We start from the raw sequence: 23,561 nt of genomic DNA, 5'->3' as shown, positions 1-23,561 counted from the left end.
CTCAACTACCCAGTGCCAGTGGAGCCATACTGATTAGTAATAGGCACAAGATCCTAGAGAGGTGAACTGAACTCTTCCTTAGTGTTCTTAACAGACCATCATCAATAACTGCAGAAGCCACTGACCATTTACCTCAAGTTAAAGCCAATCTGGTCCTAGTCAAAGCTTGAACTAAAGAAAAGGTTTTGAATGCCATTATCCTTTAATGTGGCAAAGAACATATGTAATGATTCTATTTCAGTTAAGATTTCTAAGGTGGTGGGGCTGCTAGATGGCACAGTGGATAAAGCACTGGGCCTTGGGCAAGCCACTTAACCCCATTTGCCTTGCAAAAACCTAAAGAAAAAAAAAGATTTCTAAGGTGGGGGACCCAATGCTCATATAAAAGTTGACTGAAATTTTCCAGGTTATATGGCATGAAGAGATTATCCCCCAGGAATTCAAGGATGCTTTCATTGTCCAACTCTATAAATGTAAAGAGAATAGATTACCCTATGACAATCTCAGGGATGTTTCTCTTTTAGTCAGTGGTGAGATTGTTGCCAGAATCCTTCTCAATAGGCTGATCCTTCACCTGGAAGATAATCACCTCCCTGAGAGTCAGTGTGACTTTAGAAAGAGTCGAGGAACAGTCAATATGATATTGCTGCCCAAACTCCAGAAAAAATGCCAAGAGCAGAAAAGAGGTCTGTATTCCATGTTTTTAGACCTGACCAAGCCTTTGATACCATCGGTAATGAGGGCATATGGATAATTATGTCAAAATTTGGTTGCCCAGAGAAGGTCATAACTACTATTCATCAATTTCATGATGTCATGCTCACCTAGGTTTTAGATTGTGGACAAAGCTTTCAAGATATATTGGTCACCAATGGAGTGAAACAAGGCTGTGTCTTTGCTCCCATGCTTTTTTAGCATAATGTTTTGCATCATTTTATCACACACTTGCACTGAGGATGAACACAGAATCAAAGTCAGCTACTGCACTGTCAATAAATTCTTCAACTTCAAAAGGCTACAAGCCAAGACCAAAGTAGGAGTGCTGATACAAGATTTTATGTTTGCAGATGATTGCATGCTCAGTGCAGCCTCCGAAGATGAGCTCAAACAAAGCATGGATCAAATCTCTGCTATTTATGTTAACTTTGGCTTTACAATTAATACCAAGAAAACACAGGTGGTTAATCAGCCATCAATATGTAGAATCATTAATTACAAGAAATGGAGAAGTTTTGAATACTGTGGATAAGTTCACTTACATTGGCAGTGTACTTTTCAGGGAGATACACATTGTCAAAACTTAGCTCAGTATTTGAGAATCTTTTTTTAGGGTTTTTCAAGGCAAATGGGGTTAAGTGGCTTGCCCAAGGCCACACAGCTAGGTAATTATTAAGTGTCTGAGACTGGATTTGAACCCAGGTACTCCTGACTTCAGGGCCGGTGCTTTATCCACTACACCAACTAGCTGCCCCAGTATTTGAGAATCCTTGAAAGCATGGGAGAGAGGAGGTATTAGGCTGATTATCAAACTGAAGATCTATAAAGCTGTTGTACTGATTTCATTGATGTGTGAAATGTGAATGGTCTACCAAGCCATGCTAGAAAACTGAATCGTTTCCATTTAAATTGTTTTAGGAATATCCTGAAGATCATCTGAAAGAAGATACCACACACTGAGGACCTCTCTTGAGCTAATCTGCTAAATATTCAAATGTTACTACAGAGAGCACAACTATAATGGGCTGGCCATATTGTTTAAATGCCAAGAATATACTTACCAAAAAAAGACCAAAAAGACCAAAAGAGAACTCAGGGCAAGAGTTCAGTGGGGGGGGGGGGGGTTAGATGAAATACAGGGATACTCTGAAGGTCTCTTTTAAGAACTTTGGAATTGATTATGTGGCATTGTAGATACTGGCACAGAACCACTCAGCACGGCATGCCCTCATCAGAGAGGGTGCTATGTTCTATGAGTAAGGCAGAATGAAGCAACTCAAAGGAATCATTAGATACATAAATAAAGAGTAATCATCCCAGTTGTTCACATGGACAATTTGTGTCTGACCTGTGGTAGAGCATTCCCAGCTCATAATGATCTAATCAGTCATAGTCAGACACACCACTGTAACTCATCTCTAACATAGTAATGTCATTTTGGTCTTCTTTGATAACAAAGGACAAGAACCAACCATGTGCTGGATAAATGACAGTGAATAATCTAATAAAGTATTGTTTGCTAAACTGACATGAGAGAATGCTAAGCAGAATATGCAGAAACATCAACATTCCTCCAAGGATTCAGTAAATCCCAACCTCAAATGACAGAGCAGATTTCCCAACTGTCAGAAAACAATATTAGCAGACCAATTTCACATGTAGTATGCAAAATTGGCATAGTAAAATTCAGGCAAAGTTTGAGCCAAGTGAAAGATTGGGGTTCTGAACATGGAAAAGTTCTACAATTGTAAAACATAGATCTTTATATTTTCAGGTACTGCTGGTCACTTAGATGTCTAGATGTGTTCAAATATGTGAAAAGTATCTACATTAGCAATGTCCTTTTTAAGCAGTAAGGACAATGTAATAAATTTGCAATTGAGAATGTTATGCAATGTGTAGGCAGTATTAGATAGGGGTAAGAAGATGCTACAGCTCATTCTTGAGATGACTAGGACCTAATTGAGAAGTCTGACAATTAGAGATATTCTAGAAACTAGGTAATAATTTATAACTTTAATTTTTAAAAATGTCTATTGACTGAATAATTGATTTAGCAACATGGATTGAAGCTTTAAAGGACTCTAGGGATCCTCAAGACTGACCTCATTCTTTTCCAGATGAGGAGACATCTAGGAAAGGTGAGAGATTTACCTTGGTAAATTCACATTGGTAGCATGTATCTGAGTAAGATTTGAATTTTATTCATTATGCTATCTGATTGTCAAATCTGATTCCATGTTTAGATGCCAGAGCCAGATAAAAAGGTGGGAACATTTATAATGATGAAACTGAAAGTTCCTGGAAGAAGATGTTGAGCTTTAGTCTTTGTGATTATAAATTTCATGTGCTAGTGAGGCATAAAGGGTTCAACATTATAGGAGAGGTGAAACTAGAGATAACTTTGCCCAATGATCCTCAGATTAAAATATTGAGCAAGGCAAAGACCAGGCAAATATTTGCTACTGTCATAGAGAATATCTGTTATAGAGCCCAAATAGAAGAGGAATGTCATGTTTTTTGGGTAAGGTCCACTAAGAATTCTGTTGAAAATAACTGTATTCCATGTACAAGAATATTTTAGCAGCTCTTTTTGCGGTGGAAAGAATTTGAATTTGAGGGGATGACCAAGAAGTTGTGGTATTTGATTATAAGGGAATATCTATTATGCTATAAGACAATGAATAAGCAGATTTCAAAAAAACATGTAAAGACTTTATACATAAACTGATACAGAGTGAAATGAGCAGAACACTGTACACAGTAACAAGAAATATTTTGATTTGATCAACTGTGACAGTCTTAGCTCTTCTCAGGAAAACAATGATCCTAGACAATTCCAAAAGATTCATGATGGAAAATGCAAACCACGGTTAGAGAAAGAACTATGGAGTCTGAATGCAGATTGAAGCATATTATTTACTTTTGCTGGTTTTTTCCCTGTCTTATGTTTTTTCCTTTTTGTTCTGATTCTTCTTTCACAACAAAAATAACATGTAAATATGATAAACATGATTGTACATGTGGAAAAAAAAAAGAAAAACCCGTTCTCATATTACCAACTCCCAAAATTCTAAAGAATCTCTAAAGAGTCTCATCAATGACATCCATAGCAGCTCAAAAAGGATTGGACTAAAAGAAAAGTTAAATGGGTAAAGAATGTCCTTTGTGCAAATTAAAAGATACAATTGGATGCATGTCACTGAATTATGTCTTATATTTTAATATATTAGGTTTTACTGTAAATGGGAATAGAAATTTCAAGAAGAGATCATGATGGATTTCATTTGGGAAATAGCTACTTTTCAAGAGTAAAGAACTGTAATGAAGATGAGTACCTACAAATTGGGTGGATAATTATGCTATGTTAATTTAATAGAACATTATTTTACTGTATGAAATAATAATTTGAATATTTGGAGAAATGGGAAGATTTCTTTGAACTGATACAGAGCATATTAAATCAGAACAAGGTAAAAAAAAACTTACATGGTGGCTACAACCATTCAGAGTTCATAGATTCAGAGATGGAAGAGATGCTAGTTCAACACCATGATTTTATATATGAAAAAGGTAATAACTTGAGAAGCTGAGTGACTTGTCAAAGATCACAGTTGTTTAGTGACAGAACTGGGAGTTGAATCCAGATGCTTTGATTAAAAATCTAACATGATTTACATAGCAATATAAAGGAAAACTCAACACACATTTTGCCATCCAGCTAAACTGGCTTTCTTTCTGATCTCGACTCATGACCTTTCATTGCCCATCTCTGCCTTTGCTAGTGTACACTCCCATCTCATAGAATCCCTCTCTTCCTTTAAGTTACAACTCAGGCACCACTTTCTACATGATGCCTTTCCTAATCCCTCCAACTCCTAGTGTTTGTACTTTCAAACTATCTAGTATTGAGAGACAGCCAGATAGTACAATGGATACCTTAATGCACCTGTAGTCAGAAAGACCTGAGTTCAAATCCAGCATCAAATATTTAATAGCTATATGACCCTGGGCAAATCATTTAAGCTCTATTTTCCTAAGTTTCTTCAACTGTAAAATGAGAATAATAGCAGCAATCATATCTCAAAGTTATCGTGAGGATCAAATGAGCTAAATTTTGTAAAGCATTTAGCAGTGCCTGGAACATAGTAAGTACTTAATAAATTATCACTGATTCATTGGTCAACTCACTGGCTAATAGTGGCTTTAGACTACAGGCAGTAAAGCATACCCATCATTCTTAGAAAATCCACTACCTTTGAAGAATTTACCAATAAACCTGGACAATTGACATACAGAATGAGAAAGAATGAATGAGTAGAGGTCTGTATTCTTAGTAAAAGAACTTACACCAATGACTTATGGAAAATTAATTAGGGAATTAGATGTGTTAAAATATATGAGCTGATGAGCTACCTGAAAAAGTGGTTGTATAGGACACATGAGTAAGGAATGAATTCTAAAATCATATACTAACTTAAATTAATGTTAAAATAATTTTATGTAGGGTAGTGTTTTTAAAAACTACTACTTAAAATACAAATATGATTTCTCATCAATGCCCCTTCTATTTTACATTTCGTTATTTCTTTCTAAACATATTATTTCTCATTCAATTCAGAAATGTAGAAAGGAACCTCTCAAATATTTGACCATAAAACTCATTGCAGCTTATGATCCTAATATATACCTAATTTTAGTTTTATTATCAAAAGTTTCATTTGTTCTTAAATTTTAAATTTAATCCCCCTTCTTCCCCTAGAGATACAGAATTATTAATAACAAAAATTTATACCCAGTAATTTTTATCACAAATAATAAAAGTATGTCTTTATTTCCAAGTGTTTCAATGTTAGGATGTAGATGCATTAAATGGGATATTGGAATTTTGTGTCTGTCAGTAGGTCTAAATTCCCCATTGTCTTGCTAATCCATCCCTGGTAGATATGATTGGGTATATAAGGGTAGTTTGTCTCCCCTTTGTGTTAAAGGGAAGGGGAGTTGAAATCTTTGAAAGGCTAGAAATGAGCAAGTAAGCAGATGGCAGGGTGGGAGACACTATCATTGGCAAGAACAGCAGCTTCAAAGATAGCCTATCAACAAGTATGCGAGATAGAATGAAATGGCAGATTTTGAATTGGATGGCCAATAGAATGTCTGAGAATAGTCCTTTAAAGAAGTTGCTGTATCAATAAGTAAAAAAGATGACATTCTAGAAAGAAAAAAGTGAAGATTTAGACCTTCACTATGTAAAAGAAGCTGAGGCAAGATTCTTGCTAACAGAAACAATACTTCTGTTGGTGAGGCTGATTCCATATTCTCTTTGCTTGAAATGAAAGTTTGATCCATGCATAGGGAAAGGATTAGTTCTCTCATGCTGTATAGAGGAACATCACTTGTATGTGTTGTGAAGACTAGTTCTCCTAAGTCATTCAGAGGAGCACTTCCTCCAGGTACATGAAGTTAGAATCACTGCAGCCACAAGTGTTTTGGCTTTTCAGAAAAAAAAAAAAAGAAAACGGTAGCAAATGTTAATCTTCAATATTATCACTTTCTTAGGTCTAGACAACAAATAAAACAATAAATAAAATCATGATTTATAGTATTTGATGATTATAGAGGTACAAATGTTCATACTAAAATTTTAACTATGATTCATTGACCCTGGCTCTAACATACTGTTTCCTATGCCACACAGGTAATATGGCAAAACATTTGCCTAAGATAATAATTTTTTCAAATTAGGGCAACAATTGGAAGGCATATGACCTAGAAATGAGGGACAAATTCATGAAGAGTCTAAGGAATGGATTATGAACTTATGGGTGCCTTGGTATCTGCTAACCAAAACAACAAAGCAGTTTTTTATTTTAAACAAAAACTTGAGAAGTATTTTTTCCAATGATAAAAATAAGGTCAAACATATACTCATTCGCTGAGTCCCAATTTCAGCAGAGGCAAAAGGGCAACATCTAGCTTTGTAATTAATATGAATTCTATATTCAGTGAATGATAAAGATAGATGCATTAAATCCTAAAGATAAGGCAAGTTGGGATGAGTGTGCAACAGCCAGATACTCCACAGCCTTTAAAGAAAAAAGTTGGATATTTGTGATCTTCTTAAGAATTCACAAAGTTTGAAAGAACTATAAGATTTGGTATGTATAATGGAATGAAATCTCCAAAATGCTTAACTTTTACATTGTAAAACCTCATCTATGAGAGCACTTCCTGGAGATAAACTGGAAAAAAAGCAAGGCTGTCAAGAGAGATGGAGAACCCAAAGCCTAGTTCACATGAAATCTTTCGAAGGAAAGTACCATGGATAAGACATTCTACTGGGAAAGGTAATGAAACAAAGAAATAGAGAAAATGACAATCTGAGACATTAAAATCATTAGGTGACAATGAGAAAGCTAGTGAAATTTAAAACTATAGAAAAGATATCCATAAACATGTTAGATTGACTTGTGAGAAGAAAGTAGATTTGCTGTTAAACATCATCTCCCCTGCCCCTCATTCACCATACTCAGCTTCAACTAGAATGCTGTTTGTCCATTTCCTTTTCCTTTTTCTTGTTCTTTTTGCAAGACAATGGAGCTAAGTGACTTCCCCAAGGTCACACAGCTGTGCAAGTATTAAGTGTCTGAGGCTAGATTTGAACTCAGGTCCTCCAGGCTAGTGCTCTATCCACTGTGCCACCTAGCTGCCCCTGTTCTTTATTTTCAAAGAAGTCTACAACATCAGGAAAGTGATAAGCACATGAATTGGATTTGAGGGGGGGGGGCTGTGCTAAGTCACCAGCCTCACTTTCTCCTCCAGAGCCATCTGGGTCCAGTGGTCATATATAAATCTGGACAATTAGAGACAGCCCTGGATGTGAGGCCATCAGGGTTAAATAATTTGCCCGAGGTCACACAGCTAATAAGGGTCAGAGGTTGGATTCGAGCTTCTGTCCTCCTAGTTCCAAGGCCAGTGTTTTTATTCACTGTTCCACCTATAATGCTATAGGAAAACAAAGGACAGCAATGAGATTCTACTACCAGGACTGAGAGTAAACTTAATAATCAATTCTGGGCCCACTATGTTGTGATACAGAATTCCCAGCCTCTGCAAAAACTTCTTTCTCTAAGGAGATATGAAATTGCTGTACTATTCCTTTTTTTGCCTAGTCTGCTTTTTGTTTTGCTGCTTTCTTTAAAAAAGGTTTCACTAACACTGCATGAGAGTTAATGCTCTACTAATCTCTGTGTACTAATGGGAGCAAATGGATAGTATGGAACTCAGGAAGAGATGTTCCAATTTGGGGGCTCAAAGATAATCTGATGTGAGATTTTGTTGATCATATTTTATAACTTCCCAAAGTAAAGAAAGTCCAAGTGAAAGTGGACTAAAAAAACAAAAACTACTGAATCTCTGCAGAGTAAGACCTGAAGTTAACTCTTTGCTTCCAGATTACCTCATATACCTTCAATTACTTTGTGATTCCATACAAGTTTGAAAGAAATCTCTCCTACCACACAGGCAATTCTGAGACTGGTGAATGGGCAAAAAGTTATATAAGAAGAAATTAGTTGGGAGTATGAGACTTCACTGATATGATGATAGGGTCAGTTAAAAGGGAATTAATCACTTTATTTTCTAACCTACACACTGTTAAAAGTATATATACCCACTAATAAAAGTATTAGAGAAGATTAAGGATATGGTCTATTATAGCTTAATTTGCTTACCACATTTTATAACATTTATAAATGCTTTCTTATTTTTCTTATTAATAATACTAGCTGACATGCTTATAGTATTCTCTGAATAATACAGTCTCAGGTATTATGCTAAGTGCTTCATAATTATTATCTCATTTGATTCTTACAACAACCCTGTAGGGAGGTACTATTATTTATCCCTATTATATGGATAAGGAAACTGATGCCAATACAGCATAATTCCAGGATCAAACAACTAAGTAAGTATCTAAGGTCAAACTTGAACTCAAATCTTTCTGACTCCTTAGTCTGATGCTCTATTCATCATACGAGTCAGTTCCTCTATTAGATACACACCATGTACTCAGAATAATGCAAGCATAAAATATAGCTGTTTTCCTCAAATAAAATCATTCCATGAGGGGGATGAGAAACGTGAAGCAAATAGTGGACAATTGTGCTTAATGTGTGTGGTTCTGATGATAAACATAATATGAATTTATAGAGGAATGGGGGCTGGAACCATTAAAAAAAGCTCTATAAAATAATTGGGATACCAGCTAGATTTTGAAAGATGGTTATGGAGCAATATAGAAGCAAGAATGACTAAATCAGACAATTAATATTGAGGAGTGATGAAAGCTGAATTGGTTCAAAAAGTTCTGAAAAACTTGAAAAATAGGTAATGGAGTATGGACTCCATGAAGCAGGCAAAAAGGTTGGGTTTTTTTTGGAAGAAAAGTTTAGAAAACTCCAAAATTACATATATTGTACTTGTCTGACAACCTTCTCCCTCAAACTAATGAAATGAAGAAAATGATATTAGGAAAATGAATCTTGTATCACTTTGTAAGATGTCCTTGAAAAAAATAACATGGAATCAAAAAGAGAAACCTTGTTGAGCCTAGTACAGGAATCCAGATGATGGTAATTAGAATGGTAACTTAAGTTTTCCTGAAATTCCCTCCCCAAAGTCTCTTTAAAAGTTCAGAGAGTTGGTAGATAGTTCAATAATTTCTCATCAGGTCTTCTCTTGGTTTAATCTCCACCATCATCATGCCCAAAGGAAAAGCTTATCAATTTTCCTTGGCAAGTTTTTTTTTTTTTTAGGATTTTTCAAGGCAAATAGGGTTAAGTGGCTTGCCCAAGGCCACACAGCTAGGTAATTATTAAGTGTCTGAGACCGGATGTGAACCCAGGTACTCCTGACTCCAGGGCCGGTGCTTTATCTACTATGCCACCTAGCTGCCCCAAGTTTTTTCTATCATTATTTTTAAACATTGCATCATTTTATTCTAGACCTAGGATGTATTTCCTCCCAACTTCAGATTCGGCTTCTATAAAAACAGTTTTTTAGTAGCACATACTACTTTTTAAAGTATACATCAATAATTTAGACATAAAAACAATATTATAAGTGAACTAGAAGATCAAGGACTAGTTTACCTGTCAGATCTATGGAAAGGGAAGCAGTTTATGACCAAGGAAGAGATGGAGAACATCATTAAAAACAAACTAGATAATTTTGATTATATTAAATTAAAAAGCATTTGCCCAGACAAAAACCACTGTAACCAAGATCAGAAGAAATGTAGTAAATTGGGAAACAATTTTTGCAACTAGTATGTCTGACAAAGGACTCATTTCTGAAATATACAGAGAATTGAGTCAAATTTTCAAAAAAACAAGCCATTCCCCAATTGACAAATGGTCAAAGGATATGCAATTTACAGCTGAGGAAATCAAAGCAATCGATAGTAATATGAAAAATTGCTCCAAATAATTATTTATTAGAGAAATGAAAATTAAAGCATATCTGAGTATCTGAGAAACCACCTCACACTTCTCAGACTGGCCAATATGACCAGAAAGGACAATGATCAATGTTGGAAGGGATGTGGGAAATCTGGGACACTAATACATTGTTGATGGAGTTGTGACCTCATCCAACCTTTCTGGAGAGAAATTTGGAACTCCACCCAAAGGGGCAACAAAAATGTGGATACCCTTTGATCCAACAATACCACTACTGGGTCTTATAACCTGAAGAGATTATGAAAAGGGGTAAAAACATCACTTGTATAAAAATATTCATAGCAGCCCTGTTTGTGGTAGCAAAAATTTGGAAATTAAGTGAATGTCCTTCAATTGGGGAATGGCTTAAACTGTGGTATGTATATGTCTCTCTCTCTCTCTCTCTCTCTATCTATATATATGTGTGTATATATATATATATATATATATAAAATTATATATATATATATATATATATATATATATATATATATATATATATATATATATAATACTATTGCTCTATTAGAAACCAGGAAGGATGGGAATTCAGGGAAGCCTAGAAGGATTTGCATGAATTGATGCTGAGTGAGATGAGCAGAACCAGAAAAACATTGTATACCCTAACAGCAACATGGGGGTGATGATCAACCTTGATGGACTAGCTTATTTCATATGCAACAATCAGACACAATTCTGAGGTATCTGCAATGGAGAATCCCATCTGTACCCAGAGAAAGAATTGTGGAGTTTGAACAAAGACCAAAACCATGTTTTCTTATTATATAATTTTGCTACCTCATACTTTATTTTTCTTCCTTAAGGATATAATTTCTCTGTCATCACATTCAACTGAAATCAATGTATAATCTAGAAACAATGTAAAGACTAACAGAATGTCTTCTGTGGGGGGGGAAGCAAGAATGGGGGGAAAATTGTAAAACTGAAATTAAAATCTTTCTGAAAAACAAAAAAGTACTCCATCAAAAAGATAAAGTACACATAAATAAAACATATACATGGAAAATATATATGTAATATATATATATATTCATATGCATATACATATGTTGGAAAGAGTTGTGGAAAAGATAGATGAAATCAAATAATACTTCATAATATAGATAGAAACATTGTTCAGTCCTTTTCTGCTTATAAACTATTCACAAATGTAGGTTATTCCTTAAAATGATATCTCTTTGAGAAGTATATATATAATATATATATATATATATAAAATATATATGTGTGTATGTGTGCACATGCTCATATACATAGATGTTTCACATATATTTGAACTTATTGTACTTCTGTGAACATATAATATACATGTATGAAACCTTTTTGAAAGAAATGTTTCCTATATATTTATATATGTTGTTGTTGCTGAGTCTTTTCAGTTGTTGTCTGACTCTCCTTGACCCCTTTAAAGGTTTTCTTTGCAAAGACATTGTAGTGGTTTTCCATTTCCTTCTTCAGTTCATTTTACAGATGAGGAACTGAAGCAATCAAAGTTAAATGACTTGCCCAGGATCACACAGCTATTAAGTGTCAGAGGACAGATTTGAACACAAGTCCTCCTTATTCCAAAATGACTACTGTGCTACCAACCTACCCAAAGTACACACACACACACACACACACTCATTTTACTTTCTCTCCATATGCTCACAGTAATCTTTCACCACATTCACAGAGAATGAAAGAAAACAATAATGAAAAGACATTTCCTTTTATATTTGCATGCTTCTTTGTTTATACACTGCTCCTTTAAGTTGAAGTTAATTAAAATCTTTGTGTTTAAAATTTTAGTTTATTTAGCTGAGGTTAGTTAACAATGTGTTATACAGAGATGAAAACAAAACAATAGACCTCTGTTTCAGAAAATCTAAATTCTAGTCCTAACTCCAATATTTACTAGTTGTTTGAGTTGTTTGAACAACTTTTTAAAACAAATTTAATTTTATTAACAATTTAAATTTATAAATGTTATAATTTCTTACTCTAAAATGAGAATAATTTGTATCACCTACCTCACACACTTGTGAGGAAGCAATTTATAAACATTAAAGTACTGTAAAAGATGAAGCAGTATTACATTTAATGTTTATGTCATTTTATGATATTAAAATTTATTAGTGATTATTTATTATTATTATTATTAAAAGGAAATGATTCTTTAGTATTTCTTAAAAAATCAATTATATAGAAAGAATCTAATCATTTCAGGTACCAATATATGACATCCTACTTAGTGATATTTAGGAATAAAAAGCAAAATTTCTCCTTTAAGGTGCTTTACAAGTATTAGTTATGATGATGATGATGATGATGATGATGATGATGATGATGATGATGATGATGATTACTACAACATATTCCTGTCTTTTTTTTTTAAACTCTATTTTGGGGTGATGGTGGTTAACCTTTCTGGGTATTCTAATAGCTTTCTATTTGTAGATTTCTTGGCTATTTTTAGCTTGCAATATAATCCTAAGGCTTCATTTCTTTAAAAAGTGTGTGACTTCAAGAAATGAAAACAGCCTTTTAGAGGTCGCACCATAAATATCACAACTTTCTCCATCACTTTATAATTAGGCATCTGCTTTTCTGCAAAAGTTTAGAAATTGCTATTTTGAACAAAACTATTATTATTGTTATTGTTTTCAGAGTCACTTAATGAATAAAAATTGCATACATGCTACACCCCAAAGTGTTCCAAACTATAACTCAACCTTTTGTTTCAAGTGTTACCAGAGTTTGTGTTTTTATATGCCTGTTTTTTAATCCTTGCGGGCTTCCCCTTGCCAATTTGATCTGTCAAAAGAGGTTTAATTGCACTGAATTTCCTGATGACATAGAGATTGATGTTACAAAATTAGTCTTAATATTCCTTCTGCTACATCTGTGTTGTCTGCTTGCCAAACTAATGTCAAGACTCAGGAATTTAGAAATTTTCTTTAAGACTGCCATAATAGATTAGTTTTGAGAAATAAACTAATCACCTTAAATTTACTAATTTCTCCCTTTCATTTCGGCATCTTAAACTGCAGGAATGTTGTAGATCTAAAACTTATTTAAATAGATACTATGTAAACCAGTGAATGTCTAATGAAAAGATTTACCACTGAGTTGAAATACAAACATATAGTTATAAGAAAGTCAGTCATGTGAAAGGCCATCTTACTAAATATAGAAATGTCATTTCAGAAATGACTATACTTCATAAGACTAACTCTGGCATTGTCTATATAAATACTTTGGAAACCTTTGAAGTAGATTTCACTGAAATTAAGACATATTATAGATTATCAAGGAAATCTTCTCCCATGGAAGTGTGTTCCCTCTCCTCTCTCCTTTCCAAGCAGTTCTATAAATCTTTTCGCAATCATAAGTTATCATAAACAGAAAAGCAGAAGGCTAGTTTTCCTTTCTTTTGTTTTGGAACATTCCCAAATTTAATTTTAAGGAACCTAGAGTTTTGATTAAGACAAGACAATCAATCTGAGGTCTTCCTTTTTTAATGGGTATCAGCATCACAGTTGAATCGACACCCTGGAGATACAGTTATACTACTGAGAAAGTCTATTCCTTGAGTCTAGTCTGACAAAAATTTGGGAATTTTTAGAAAGCTATATGCTGGATGTAGCATGGTGGAACATGCCCATAATATCTGCTGTTGGAGGAGGCTGAGACTGTGGATCCCTTGTGTTCAGAGATTTTGAGTTGTAGGGCTAAAGTCAACTGAGGGTCCCTCCCTACCAAGTCTGGGTCTAATACTGAGGAGAACCTTGGCAGGTGTTAGACAGTAAAAGGAAGGAAAGAAACTGCTGAGGAAATAGGGGACAGCTAATGATCATCAAGATGTTTTGAAAGTAGTATCAAGACAAATAGTCCTAGAGATTGCAGTAATATGGAAGGCAAAGGTAGTCAATCAATCAAGATAGGGCTATGTGAACAATGTCAAACACTGCAGAAAGGGGAAAAAAGAATGAGCATTAAACAAAAGTCAGTGGATCAATCCAGTAGTCAAGAGACCATTTTGTCTCCTTTGATCATCAGTCAGTAAAAAGTGGGGGCTCAGAAGCAAGATTGCAAAACACTAAAGTGAGGAAGTAGAAGTAAAATAGGATAACTATTCTAGTAGTTAAGGAGAGAGGATGGAGATAAACAGTTCAATAGCCTGAAGGAATGTCAGGGGTCAAGTGAAGATTAGTTTAAAGATGAGGAGAGACTAGGGCATATTCTAAATAGTAGAGAAGGATTCAGGATTTAGGGAAATAACAAAGATGAGAGAATAGAAGAATGATTGATGGGGCAGGTTCCAGGCAGAGGAAGCAGGGAAAAAGAAAGAGAGCATGGGGAGAGAGCAGTTAACCTTGACAAATAGAAGTGCCATCTCTCCTCAGAGACTAGACCAAAGGAGAGGACTATCCTTTACTCTGCACATCCATCCAATTTTGAACTCTTCTTATATTTCCTTTTTGTGTGACATTTACCCTTTTCTCTGCATCACTTTACTCACCAATTTAGTTAAGGTCTCGGCCCTCTCTGACTGAATTTCTTGAAATATTCTCCTCCAGGGATTTCCTATTTTAAGTATCACTTGTCCTTTAGTCTTATCTCAATTCCTTGAAAAAAAAAGATCTTCTTTTCAGTTACTATAATATTCCTTCACTCATTTTTAATTTATTCAATCAATAAACCAATCATTCAAGTATGTGTTTCTGCTGGTCTTTATTTAGTACCTACTATATGTCAGTCACTGTGCTAGGTGTTAAGAATATAAAAAGTGTTATAAAAGGTGGTAAGATGGTAAAGAAAATAAAAGAAAATTTAATAGCATCCTCGTCCTTACACAGTTTACATTCTTCTGTTGTGAGGATGGGGAGGAATAGAGGAGGAAAGGTGTAATATGTTGACCTAATGAAGATATAAAAAAACAACATGATCTGTAAAGTAGTGGGTAGTAGGGAAAATAAGAACTGGGAAAATCAGGAGTGGTCTTTTGAAGGAGGAAGTACTTGAGCTACTTCAGAGAGCTAGAGCTTCTAGGAGCTGGAAAAGAGAAGGTGGGGAATTCAAGAAAGGATCAATGCCTGTGAAAATTCATAGAGGTAGGAGATTGTGAATAGAGTATAATAAATACCAAGTAGGTGAGTGGCCATAAGCAGGAGCACAATAGGTGGGAAAGAGAGCAATATGTAATCAGTCTGGACAATGAGAGTGCTGATAAATTGTGAAAGACTTTCAATACCAAAGACCTTATAGTTAATCCTAGAGGTAATAGAGTAACATTGAAGCTTTTTTGAGGTTTCTTTTTGCAAGGCAAATAGGGTTAAGTGACTTGCCCAAGGCCACACAGGTAGGTAATTATTAAGTGTCTGAGGCCGGATTTGAACTCAGGTACTCCTGACTGCAGGACAAGTGCTCTATGCACTGCACCACCTAGCCACCCCATACATTGAAGCTTCTTGATCAGAGGTTTTACAGTAAGATCTGTGATTTTCTGATATCTATATGGAAGAAAGGAGAAAAGGAAAGTGAATACAGAAAACCACTTGGAACATTTTGAGTTGTTAAAGTGAGATGTAATTAGGTCCTAAATCAGAATTGTTGTAATGTAAGTGGAGAGAAGGAAGCATGTAAGAGATATTAAGGAGGTAGAATTTTTCAAGATTTAGAATGACTTTGGTGGGTGTGGGATGAGTGAGAATAAAGGGTCAAGGATAACTTAGCAGGGAATCTGGATATCTGGGAGAATGGTAGTACTTTTCTTTTATCAAGTAATTAGTCCTCATTGGTACAGAACATTAAGTACTTCAGAAGACACAAAAGGAAGAAAAAAGTTTGCTCCTGACTTCAGGAAAAAATCATGTACACATTAAATGTAAAAGTATCAGTTAAAGAATGAATGACTAAGGGGCATCTAGGTGGCCCTGGAGTCAGGAAAACCTGAGTTCAAATCCCACATCAAACCTTAATAATTGCCTAGCTGTGTGACCTTGGGCAAAGTCACTTAACCCCATTGCCTTGACAAAAAAAAGCAAAACCCCCAAATCAATGAATGTTAAAGGTAATATTGTAGGTATTGTAAAATGGAAAGAATGATGGCCATGGTGACTGCTTGGATCAATTCTACAAGACTTTGAGCAACTCTGTCTTTCTGGACTTCTATTTCCTTATTTGGAAAAATGAATGCCACATTTAATGTCTATGAATGCTATATTTAAAGTAAGCCTACAGATGTTCAAAGTCACATAGAATAAGGGAGGTAAATTTATATTTCAAGCCTGGATAATAAGAAAAGCACATCCATAAAATGATATAGAAATATGAACAAAATTTTATCAAGTATATACTCAGGAAACAAGGAATACTACATATTAAAGCAAAATAATTACTGTGATGAGTAGTGCATAAATTACAGGTAAATAATATTTATAAAAATAAAAGTTTGCCTTACTAATTGACTCTCTGAGCTTGTGTACATTTCCTGATTTTTAAGAAGTGGAATTTTTAACTTTAATTTTGTATCTCCTTCCACAATTGATAAATGATAAAAACTATGAATAGACAGTTTTCAAATGAAGAAATTAAAGCTATATATAATCATAAGAAAAAATGCTCCAAATCATTATTAATTAATAGAAATGCAAGGTGAAACAACTATGAGGTATCACATCACACCTATCAGATTAACTAAGATGACAAAAAAAGGAAAATGATCAATGTTGGAGAGGTTGTGAGAGGACTGGAACATTAATGCATTGCTGGTGGAGTGGTTAAATGACCCAACCATTTTAGAAAGCAATGTGGAACAATGCCCAAAGAGCAATAAAATCTGTTCATGTCCATTGACCCAGCAACTCCAATTCTAGGCCTATATCCAAAAGAAATCATAAAAAATGGGGAAAATCCCACATGTTCCCAAATATTCATAGCAGCACTTTTTGTACTGGCAAAGAATTGCAAATTGAAGAGATGGACACCAATTGAGGAATGATTAAACAAGTTATGGGTTATGAATATTATGAAAAACTATTATTCAATAAGAAACCATAAATGGTCGGACTCTAGAGAAGCATGGAATGAGTTACAGAATCTGATACTGAGGGAAGGGAGCAGAACCAAGAGAGCAATGTACTCTTTATCAACAGCATTGTGAGATGAACAACATTGATGGATGCAGCTGCTAAGACAACCCTATTAGACCAACTATGGACAATGCTGTCTCCATATCCAGGGGAAGAGAAACAAAACAAAATAAACAATACACCAAATCCTTCAGAATCTGATGAACACTGCACATTAACTTTTTAAAAAATTATCTGTTATGTATTTCTTTTCCTTAGTCCTAGTTCCTCATACCGAAAGTGATTAATTTGTAAACATGTTTAACATAGGTGTGTATATACAAATATTAACCTGACTGGTTTTTGCTGAGGGGAGGAGGGGGTGGGAAAGGAGGATGGAAGGAAATTTTGTATCTTAAAAATATACATATGCATATGGATGAAAGTTGAAAAACTTTCATAATATGTATTTGGAAAAAATAAAATATCAATAAAAATGTATTACCAGAGCTTTTGTATTTAGTAAATGGATATACAGGCTATTGATTCAAACAGCTTTTTCTCCCCAAAATATTTTTCAAATAATTACTATAACGCTTTTAAAATCATATTGAAACTATACAGTCAAGTCACTAACATGTTTTATGTGTATGTAAGAATCATTTCAGGAAATTCCAAAAGACAATAAGATGAATGAGAAATCTCAGCATATGAAAAATATTTTTTAATATTTATTGAAATTTGTTTGGGATTCTAGCCAAAGGCTAACATTTCTAGGCAAGGGAATGCAGAACCTTACATTTTGCCAAGTATCTATTCAACTGAAACAATAAACTACTGGACATTTATATTCTGCCTTACACACACAGAGGACATCCTTCTTTAATGACAATGATGAAAAGCTAACTCTACTCTGAGACTTACTATCACTTAGCTTTCTAATTTCAGGCATATCATGTAAGTTTTCAAGGCTTCAGTTTCTTCATTTCTAAAACTGGGATAAAGTATAGCCTTTGTACCTTCCCAGGATTATTGGTTGGGTCAAATGGGATAATATCTCAGTTCCAAACATGAAAGCATTTGTAAATGGCATAACAGTACAGATTCATTAAAGTCCTGTGGAAGAGACATCATTCTGGCATGGAATTTACCCTGCAATTTCTAAATGAAGCACAAATTATTATGCTAGAAAAGTAACTTCTAGTATGTAAACTACCTGAAGGCAGGGTTTTTTTTTTGGAGGGGGGATTCATTTCTGTCTTTTGTATTTTCATAGATAAGAATAATACCCAGAACAAACTTAATGTAAGTTCTTTCTTGAAATGGATAGATTGAATTGAAATATGTTTTGTTTATTTACTATTTATTTTAGGTAATAGACTTTACTAGAACCATGCTACCTAAGTTTGAAAAGTTGGTCATGATGTTGTGATTATTTTGGCCAATGAAAATGATGGCTAAAAGTTACATAAAGTAGCTAAAACATCAATTAGAGCATGAAGAAAGTATAATTTGTGTCACTGGAGGGATTTCTCATGCTGCTACAATTGTTTTTTTTTGGGGGGGTGTATTGAAGGTAGTGCTATATAAATGTTAAATTTATCAGTTAAATGATTCTCATTAAAAGTTCTCTCTCTTCATGTAATTTTAAATTGGATTAATATATAGAGAGTAACCATAGGTCTAGATAGAACAGAGAAGCATAGTTCTAGTTAAGATCTAATATTCATAAGGTTTGGCAAAGCATATATCTTCTCTATACATCAATTTGTCTACCTTCAGTATCTGGGAGAGTTATGCTTATATTCATCATAAGATGAATGGAAGATTAATGTTGAGATGTGACAAGATTTTCTGTATATACTGCAATTTTATTATTAGTAGGATTTTTTCTTCTGAAATCAATATTAGTTTCTCCAACTCAAGACTTCAAAAGATGAATAAGTTTTTGCTTTGTGATGCTTATGCCTTCACACACAGAAGCAAAAAAATAAAAATTGATGTAACAATATATTTAGGAAGACAGTTGTGGTAGTCAAAAAATCAAAACAAAAATCAATAACATTTCAGTTTTTAATCTAGCCTCTCTTGTCAAAAGCTGTCTGTGCTCTAGACATGTCCACTCCTCTTGTCTGGCACTTGATCCATTTTTTAATATCCTAGGTTGGCAAAGGTAAATGCTAGAAACTTTTATTCCCTATGGAACCTCATTAATGTAACTTCTATACCTAGAATATCAGAGATAGAAAACCAATCAGGTAAATCTGAAGAAATCACAATCTGAGAGAGCAAGAGAGAAAGAGAGAGAGAGAGAGAGAGTGAGCGAGAAAGAGGGAGAGTGCACAGAGCGAGAGGGCGGGAGAGGACAGGAGAGAGAGCGAGCAAAAGAGAGAGAGAGAGAGAGAGAGAGAGAGAGAGAGAGAGAGAGAGAGAGAACATGGGAGAGAGAGCAAGCGAGAGCAAGAGCAAGAGCGTGCACGAGAGCAAGAGCACACAAGCAAGAGAGCATGAAAGAGCGAGGGTGAGTGAGAGCAAGCGAGACAGAGAAACAGATTGCATATGTGTGTGTGTGTGGGGGGGGAGTGTGCTGGTTAGGGCAAGTTCTTTTTCCTGACTTTTCTTTTCCCTTTGGTTGAGTATAGAGTAGCTGAAGCTATTTTCTCCTTTTAGCCTCCCTGTCTCCTCTCCCCTCCCCTCTTTTTTTTCCCTTGGGATAAAGCAGAGTCGAGCTCTTCCCATTCCACATTTTCTCTTATTAAGGACAAAGGAATAGGAAGTATGTTGACATCTAAATTTCTCAATTAAGGTACACAAAGTAACAATCAGCAATTTTGCTTTCCCTTCTCTTCTTTTTTGTGCCCTCTGTTATGTGTTGAATATTCTTTGTGGTCTCATTCGAAGAAAGGTCCAACTAAACTGAGGCAAAACATGCCTGAGATATTTGGCATAAGTACTTGGTGAATGAATGAATGAATGACTTGCCTTGCCCTTTTAACAATTATTTCACCTCTTCCCTTGTCTTTGCTTTCCTCTATTATCATTACTGTTATTATTGTATTGTTTTTATTTTTACACCTACTATTTTTAGGATTATTATACATATATTTTAGTATGATTGTTAAATATATTTCTTCTGTATAGTTAAAAATGTCCTCTGGCATATTCCTGCCATGCTCCTTTCATAAAATAGTTCACTCTAGAAAAATTACTGTTATTTTATGGAGTTCATTTTCTCTAAGTACTCTAATGGCCAATACCAAGGTAGTCCCAAGAGTTGTGACCCTCAATATATATGTGGTTTATATATATTTGATTGACCACAAAAGAATAAGCTGCTTATGAGTTATGAACTTTCCCATCACTGGTGTGGAGGAGCTTTCCATGTGGTATAAATAATGAGCCAACTGATAAGTTCAAGTCTTCATAGAACTTAACTTTCTTTGTCAACAAGATTGAATTCTGACACTGTTCTCTTTTTTACATCAAATTGCCACACTGTACCCTTGCCAGGAACCAGAGGAACAATGAATTAAGAAAACTCAAAAATATTTTGGCAAGCAAATATACAATCCAACAAGAATACTCATTGAGAAAGATAAGGATATCCCATATAATGATGCTGCCTAGGTAAAAGAACCATCACCCCACATTAAAGTGCCACCTACTGAAAAATGGAATCATGGAGTCAGGGATTTTAAGCTTGAAGAAATCTCAATGACCACCTAGTTTAAATAACCTTTTTCAAAGTTGAAGAATCTGAGTCACTGGAAAGTCAAACGACTTGTTCACAGTCACACAGACACCTATCAGAAATAGAATTTGCATCCAGGAAGATTGATCCTAGAGCTCTTTACACTTTATCATATTTTATTAAGTGTTCTAAAATTAGATTTAAGTGAAACTTCCTGTCATTATTAGACAATAATATCAATCTTTTTGGAACTGCCCAACACCATATTTTTAAAAAATATTGATATATATACATATATATATTTGTTCCTATTATCACCTTTATTTCTGATTGCATTTCTCACTTTTTGCTCATTGAACTTTCTCCTATACATTTTTTTAAAAAGAGTATTAAAAATCATAATTGGTCAGACTCTAGAGAAGCATGGAATGTTACACGATCTGATGCTGAGTGAAGGGAGCAGAACCAAGAGAACAATATACACATTAACAGCAACATTGTGAGATGATCAGTCTTGATGGAAACAGCTCCTTTAAGCAGTTCAAAGAACTAAGACAATCCTATTAGACCAGTATGGACAATGTTATCCCCAACCAGAGGAAGAAAAACAAAACAAAAAAAACCCCAACCTTTCAGAATCTGAACACTTTATAAAAATTATCTCTTATGTGTATCTCTTTTCCCTAATCCCAATTCTTCATACTGAAAATGACTAATCTGGAAACACATTTATCAAAAATACATATGTACAATGCTACCTGATTATTCCCTGCTGAGGGGAGGGGATGGGAAGGGAGGGTGGAAGGAAATGTTGTAACTTAGAAAAGAGGTGCTTTTGGATGGAAAAAATAAAGAAACTAGATAGAGGAAAAGAAATCTGCAGGACTAATTTAAAGTTTCCACTTCTGTGAGGATATTAGAGAAGTAGATTTTCTCATCTCTTATCTCTTCTTTGGGGAAACACTTGATCATTTCAATAATATAACCATCAGTTTTAGCTTTTTTTTTAGTGTTTTTCTTTCCATTTATATTGCTGTGTATATTTTTCCTCATTCTATTTCCTTCACTCTGTATCATTTTATAAAATTCTTCCTATACTTTTCTGAATTCACCAAGTTCAAAATTTATACTCCTATAACCATTAATAAAGCAATATTCATAAAGGCTATGGAAATATGAATGAAAATAACAATAAAACAAAACTAAATGCTCTGGGATTATAATAATTCATTTATATGTGTATTTATCAAATCATTTATTTAATAGACATTAGTGATGCAAAACTAAGAATAAAATAATCTCATCTCTCAAAAAACTCATCTTTCACTAAGAGGAATGGACTTAGAATCAGAAATGACAAAGTAAATATAACTTCTAAAGAAAGGTCAACTAAGAGTACAGGACAAATTTTCTTTAGGAAATAGCACTGGAGCTGAGCTTTGAAAGATAGTAGGATCCTGTGAGCTAGAAGTGAGGAAGATGTCCATTTCAAATACCAGGACAGTGTAGGGAAAAGATGATTGCTGAGTGATTGAATATTTTATTCAGAGGTCATCAAGTAGGCTGTTATGACTGTGCTTACAAGGGAAAAAAGAATATATGAAGAATAACATACAACAATCTTGGAAAGGCAAACTTCAGGTCAGATTGGGAAGGACTTTAAGAATTGAAAAGTAGAGTTAATATTTTATGCTTGAGGCAAGTAGAGGCACTAGAACTTTTTGATCAGGGGAGTGACTGGATTAGTACTTTGCTTTAGAAATAGCAATTATGTAGTAGTTATATGCTGGATGCACTGGGCTGGGGTGGAGGCAGTGAGATAATTGAAGATCTAATTCCTCTAGGTCAAGTGACTTGAATTTATCTAGATTAAGTAAGAATTTTCTTACTATCTCCTTACTGTGAATAACAACTCCTTATTTTAAAAAAAATCCCATTTTTTGGTGACATAATTGACAATAATGAGCCAGAAAAAAGATTGTGGAGGTTGAAATTGATCAATGCTTTTAGGACATCATCTAGAAGCTACTAATTTTCTTACTGATCTGTACCTCTATTGCCATCCTCATACAGAGTATGATTACTTCTCTCCTGAACTATTTTAATAGTTTTCTAAATAGTCTGTCTTCCATAACAACACTTAACATGTTAATTGTCCCCAAGTATGGTTATGAGCACTTCCTTTTTTTCTGCAAAAATCCTTTAATAATATTTTAATGTCTAGTAAAACAAAATCCACATTCTAAACCTCTCATTTAAGACTGTCTCCAGTTTTTCAATCTGCCTATCTTTTCCATCTCAGCTAATATTTTCTTAGTTACATTATACTTTAACCAATCAGACCATTGGTCATTTTTTGAATTGATAGTGCATTTTTTTCTTGCATAATTTAACTTTCACTATAGGTAATCTTTCCCTCTACCTTTTAAAAGTCAATTGGTCATTTAAGAGTTACTCAAATATCCTCTTTTTCATTTCAATAAAGTAATAAGTGGAGGTAATATGACATATAGAAAGAGCACTGACTTTAAAAATCAGTGGACCTGGTTTCAAATCTTGCCTCTGATGTTTCCTATC

General features: G+C 34.4%; 1 protein-coding gene and 1 long non-coding RNA gene across 4 annotated transcripts in view; one reads left to right on the top strand and one right to left on the bottom strand.

Annotated features, from left to right (window-relative positions):
• Positions 1-1,783, top strand: part of LOC141523802 (uncharacterized) — a 120,310-nt gene extending 118,527 nt beyond the window's left edge. Inside the window, exon 7 of the long non-coding RNA XR_012478602.1 lies at positions 1,636-1,783. This is a non-coding gene — a long non-coding RNA (uncharacterized LOC141523802). The remainder of the gene's footprint in view (positions 1-1,635) is intronic.
• Positions 1-23,561, bottom strand: part of ADGRB3 (adhesion G protein-coupled receptor B3) — a 909,716-nt gene that overhangs the window by 217,076 nt on the left and 669,079 nt on the right. The gene's annotated exons all lie outside the window — the stretch shown is intronic.

The sequence above is a fragment of the Macrotis lagotis genome, chromosome 5 (assembly GCF_037893015.1).
Source record: "Macrotis lagotis isolate mMagLag1 chromosome 5, bilby.v1.9.chrom.fasta, whole genome shotgun sequence".
NCBI classification, from domain to species: Eukaryota; Metazoa; Chordata; class Mammalia; order Peramelemorphia; family Peramelidae; genus Macrotis; species Macrotis lagotis.
The sequence above is the reverse complement of the archived record's forward strand: the minus strand, read 5'-3'. Positions and strand labels throughout refer to the sequence as shown.